The sequence below is a fragment of the Punica granatum genome, chromosome 1 (genome assembly GCF_007655135.1).
Source record: "Punica granatum isolate Tunisia-2019 chromosome 1, ASM765513v2, whole genome shotgun sequence".
In the NCBI taxonomy this organism is placed as follows: domain Eukaryota; kingdom Viridiplantae; phylum Streptophyta; class Magnoliopsida; order Myrtales; family Lythraceae; genus Punica; species Punica granatum.
The window spans coordinates 29,510,765-29,517,171 of NC_045127.1; positions in this window are offsets into that span (position 1 = coordinate 29,510,765).

A 6,407-nucleotide genomic window follows, 5' to 3' on the forward strand; every position below is an offset into this window, starting at 1 on the left:
ATGTTTATGTTTCCTTTTGAACAGACTGCCTTTGTAAATTATGAAACCGAATCAAGCTGATGTAATGCATTAGTGTTTTAAACTCATACATCTCATGCATTTATATACTGTCATTTACATCTAGAAGATGGTTAACACATAACATTGCACTTATATACACTTACACATATATAGGTATTAACAACTGGCGTCGCATCGATACCCTACTCGGGCACGCGGAAAAATGGCTGAAGAGCAACAACCCTTTATCTCGGAGCAAGACGCGCCACCGATGCCTGCACAGTCCATCCCGGAAGATACACGTGTGATATCATCTCCAGCACCTACAACGTATTCGGTGCTATTCCAACGCACTTCCCTTCTCCTGCACAAGTGTCACCCAATGTTGTCGATCCCGTGCGCTTTCCGCACTTGAAGGGATCGTTAATCAGTTGCTGCCAATATGAACACCAATATGACAGAGCTCATGGCAATGCTTCGGATCAAAACCGAGCTTCCTCAAGCCATACTCCGTCTCCTGAACGCAGGACAACTGTTCATCGGAATCCGATTGACCCTCCTATTTATGTGACTGATAGCGAAGATATGTCTTTTCCAGCAACGACATATGTGCCGACAATCACTCCAGTCAGTGATCCTATGCCACCACCACCGGCTCCGACATCAGTGCCATTTCCACCCGCGGCGTTCCTATCAACAGATCCCGCAATGATCACTTTGCCGCCGCTCACCATACCTACTCAATCCCCATCATTTACACCGTTCCACCACCGACGGTTCCTCCAGTCACGATCACACAAGTCCCTGCTCCCACTATGGAACCTTTTTCATTCCAAGCTCCACAAACCCAAATGAGCTTCTCCTACCAAACTCCACCGCCTCTAAATATTCCTCCCACTGAGCCTGGCACACCTACTCATGCCGCACCTGCAATTCTACCGACGAACATTCCTCCTGAAAATGAACAGGAGAAAAGAATGAAGAGAATGGAGGAAACCATTCGAACCCTCCAAGCAGGCACGTCCCGTCATGACTTCAGCGACAGTGACTGGAATCTCTTTCCAGGCATGTTGTTACCCCCTAAGATCAAAATTCCAGATTTCAAGAGGTACGACGGGACCAAAGACCCTCGGCATCATCTCCGTCACTACCATAGCAAAATGCTTCCGTATTGGGATTATGAGGAATTTGTCGTCCAGACTTTCCAAGACAGTCTTACGGGATCAGCGCTAGATTGGTTTATGACCCTGAAAGCCGGCGACATCTCTACATGGACAGATCTCTCTCAGAAATTCCTCGACCAATACCGATTCTGTGCAGAGACACCTCCTACTCTTCTTGATCTTAGCATGGCAGAGATGAAAGAAAGTCAAACTTTCGAAGCATACGCAACGGAATGGAGGGGAAAAGCGGCAAAGCATATACCTCCAATCACTGAGCGTCAGCAAGTTCAACTGTTTCATTCTACGCTCAGAGGCGCGTATTATTCACATCTCCTGGCTCATACTTCCTCTTTCTCAGACCTGATTGAGGCAGGAAAGAAGTTGGATATGGGAGTTAAGTTAGGAAGAATTGAAGATCCGGCAAGGAATAAAGACAGAGAGACACCGAAGAAACAAACTGCCGGAACATCCAGAAGAGGCAAAAACGCGACTATCGGCATCGTCAATCCTGGACATCAAGCTCCACACCCAATGTCGGTGGACTACGCCCCTGCATTACCGATTTCTCAGCCATATGCGCATCCCGTGCAGTATATGCAACCTCATCAAACGCCGCAAGCTTACTTCTCAACCCCGCCCACTGTTATCCAGTCGCAACCTCCGCAACCGTACCCTTCTGTTCAAGTTCAACCAGTTAGACCCCCGACTTCGAGGCCTCCTCAGCCGGCTCAACGTGTCCCAGCTCCTAGAACTCAACAAGACAATACTGCTCAACCGCGTTCACGCAAGCAATACACCAATTTGCCGGCTCCTCCCTCTTACATATTCAGACAGCTCCTTGCAGGCGACAAGATCAAAACGGAAGCACCAAATCCTCGTTTCGATCCGTCCATGCAGAACCAGAATCTTCGATGCGAATTTCATCGGGGTGCTCCTGGTCATACCCTGGACACTTGTTGGAGACTCCGGGATAAAATTCAGGAGATGATTGATGCAAGACAAATCTCCTTTAATGAGGTGAAGCCGCCAAATGTCCGTGCAAATCCTCTTCCGGATCATGGATCAGGTGCAGGACCTTCTGTGAACATGATTAGCATTGCTGCTATTGAGGAGGAAGAAGATGCGCGAAAGCCCTCAATTCCATTTGCTATTAACTATGCTCCAGTAGAACTCGCATTCGCTCCCGCCCCGTTCGTTATAGAAGTTCCTGCAAAGGAGCCTTATCACGATAGTCGAGTTCCCTGGACATACGAGAGCGAGGTTGCCAGTGCAGAATTGAAGATGAGCACGATGGGAATCACGCGTTCGGGACGAGTATATCAGGGTCCAGAGCATATTGACAAAGGAAAGGCTCTTGCTACTGAATCCTCAATCGCTCCAAAAGCCGTGTCATTCTCTACAAAGAAGGTCACCGATCAAGAAGCCGAAGACTTCATGAAGGTGATCAAAGCAAGCGAGTACAAAGTGATCGAGCAAATGAGCAAGTCACCAGCTCATATATCATTGCTCGCATTGCTTTTGAACTCCGAACCTCATCGGAACGCTTTGCTGAAAGTTCTCACCGCGGCACAAGTCCCGAAAGATACTGCACCGAATAGAATTGAGGAGACGGTGAATTCTATTTTCTCAAATCAGATTTCCTTTTCGGAAGACGAAATTCCCACGGAAGGACAAGCACATTTGCGGGCGTTGCACATAGTTTGCAAGTGCAACAACCACATCGTTGGTCGAGTCATGATCGACAACGGCTCTGCTCTTAACGTTTGCCCCGTCTCCACGTTGAAACAGATGAACGTGGACATGAGTCACATTCGTGCAAGCAAGACCACCGTTCGAGCCTTTGACGGCTCTAAGAGAGTGGTGAACGGTGAAATTGATCTCCTAATCGAGGTGGGTCCTTGCTCATTCTCTATTACCTTCCAGATCTTGGAAATACCCAATGCTTTTAGTCTCCTACTTGGAAGACCATGGATTCACGCCGCCGGCGCCGTTCCTTCATCATTGCACCAGAAGTTAAAATTCTTTGCCGAAGGCAAACTCATCACTGTCAACGGCGAGGAAGATTACGCGGTCTATAAAGAAACGGCCATCCCTTATATCAGCATTGGAGAAGATCAGAATCTCCCTTTCCATTCTTTTGACATGATCTCCGTAATTCGAGACTACGGAGAGGTTAGTCCATCGCGAACTGATCGCATGATTGGAAAGGTTCTCTTGAAGAACAATTATGTCCCTGGAACTGGACTCGGGACTCGGCTTTCGCCCTTCCTGCCATGAGGTCACACAAGCCCGTCGCGGAAAACATCTACACCACCTTGCTGCACATTATGGGAAGCTCTATAGGGGCATGCCATTTCCACCACTCTCACAGTTTTTTGCAGCACCACCACAAATCATGGGAGACACCTCAGAGAACCCAATCACTGAAACAGATGACTTCTCTTCGGATGCGGTTGAAGCGTTTTTGGCTTTGCCAGCCATACATGCCGTCATTGAGGAGACATCTTCTAAGGTTCATATCCGTCCTGCACAGGAGGATGAGGAGCTTACCAACTGGACTTCAATCCCGCTCTACTCGGCCATAGTTGCCGATGTGTAAGACGGTCTTTATACATAATGCTACCTGCATGTCGGCAATGCCATAAGCCACATGACAGAAGAGGGGTTTTTGTTATGGCTTGTTAATAGAATCCCTGCATGTTTTTGATTTCCTGTCCCTAAATTCTCTCTTGCACTCGCTTCTAACATCTTTAATTTCTAAGACAATTCACTTTCATGTCCAGGCTCCAATCGAATCCAAATCATGGATATAACGATTCGGATTCACTCGAAACACATCTCGGAAAGTCCCTACCCATATACTTCGGGGAAGGACTTGACGAGGATGGTCGCGTGCCCGAGATAGAAGAGAGTTTGCATCGTCTCGAAAACCACCAACTCACTTCCGTTGAGCCAACCGAAGACATCAACGTAGGCAATGCAGGCGAACCACGCACCCTTAGAATCGGAATAGGACTCGACTCTGCACAGAGGACCCGAATGATCGACTTCTTGACAGAGTACCAGGAGGTCTTCGCTTGGTCCTACGCCGATATGCCAGGCCTAGACCCCTCAATCGTAAAGCATTTCCTCCCACTCGATACTGAAAGATTCCCACCCAAACGCCAACACTTGCGACGTCAAAGAGCTGACCTTCTCTTACGCATTAAGGAAGAAGTCATCAAGCAAGTAGACGCGGGATTCCTGGAGGTATGCAATTACTCTGAATGGGTAGCGAACATTGTTCCAGTGGAAAAGAAAAATGGGAAAGTCAGAGTCTGCATCGACTACCGAGATCTCAATAGGGCTAGCCCAAAGGATAATTTTCCGCTGCCACACATCGATGTCTTGGTGGACAATACAGCACGCCACTCACAATTCTCCTTCATGGACGGTTTCTCTGGATACAATCAGATTCAGATGGCCGAAGAAGACAAAGTCAAGACCACATTCATCACGATGTGGGGTACATTTTGCTACAAGGTCATGCCTTTCGGTCTCAAAAATGCCGGGGCAACCTATCAACGAGCAATGGTCACTCTCTTTCATGACATGATGCATAAAGAGATCGAGGTCTATGTAGACGACATGATCGCGAAGTCCAAAGAAGGAGAAGATCATTTGGTTAACCTCAAACGATTGTTCGACCGCCTCAAGAAATACAAACTCCGACTTAACCCAACAAAATGCACATTTGGCGTCAAGTCAGGGAAATTGTTAGGGTTTATAGTCAGTGAGGAAGGCATCAAGGTCGACCCTGACAAAGTTAAAGCGATCATGGAATTGCCCCCTCCATCGACAGTGCGCGAAGTGAGGAGCTTCTTAGGACGGCTGAATTACATCGCGCGTTTCATCGCAAATTTGACAGACAAGTGCCAACCACTCTTCCGTTTGCTTCGCAAGAATGCAGCGGTCGAATGGGATGATGAGTGTCAGAAAGCTTTTGATACCATCAAGGCATATTTAAGTCAGCCGCCGGTGTTAGTTCCACCTTCACCTGATCGTCCTCTCATTTTGTACTTGACGGTGCGCCGACAATCCATCGGATGCATGTTAGGACAAAAGGACGAGTCCTCTCACGCAGAGCGAGCCATTTATTATTTGAGCAAAAAGTTCACTGAAGGGGAGTCCAACTACCCTGAGATAGAGAAAATGTGTTGCGCACTTGTGTGGGTCATGCAGAGACTCCGGCAATACACTCTCTACCATACTGTTCGCCTGCTGTCGAAGACAGATCCTTTGAAATATCTGCTTAGTACTCCGTCCTCCATGAGGAACATAGCAAAATGGCGTTGCCAACTGACGGAGTACGACATCGAATATGTGTCGCGCACATCAGTCAAGGGCCAAGCGATAGCAGATCATTTAGCAGAATTCCCGATTGTCGATGACACACCGATCGACTCTGATTTCCCCGACGAAAAAATCCTCCAAATGAGTGGTGAGGAGGAAACCACCAGATGGAAGATGTACTTCGATGGTGCAGTTAATTCCACCGGATCAGGGATTGGCGCAGTGCTGATATCCCCGGAAGGGCGCCATTTTCCTGTTGCAGCGAAGATTGATTTCCCCTGCACCAACAACATAGCCGAATATGAGGCATGTATCCTCGGCTTGCAGGCGGCAATCGACCTCAAAGTCAAGGAGCTTGAAGTGTTTGGAGATTCCATGCTCACAATCTTTCAGACACTCAAACAATGGAAGACGAAAGATCCAAAACTGGTGCCATATCATGAGTACCTTGAAGACTTGACAGAAAACTTCAAGGACATCTCATTTACATACACACCACGCATGAAGAACCAGTTCGCTGATGCACTCGCAACACTCGCTTCCATGGTTAGCATTACAAAAGAGAATCTCATCGAGCCCCTCGAATTTGAGATTGCTCAGGGTCCTGCCCATTGCGATGTAATCGACGCTATCGACGGCAAGCCGTGGTACGCAGACATTAAACACTTGCTACAAACGGGTCAGTTCCCAGCATTCACCGATCGACATGACCGGAGGACTCTTCGGCGCATTGCAGCAAATTTCTTCCTGAGCGGTGAAATCCTTTACCGCCGTTCTTTCGATGCCACACTGCTTCGGTGTGTTGATGAGAATGAGGCACAACGCCTCATGGAAGAAGTGCACGAGGGAAATTGCGGACCTCATATGAACGGGCTCATGCTAGCAAAGAAGCTCATGCGACTTGGGTACTTC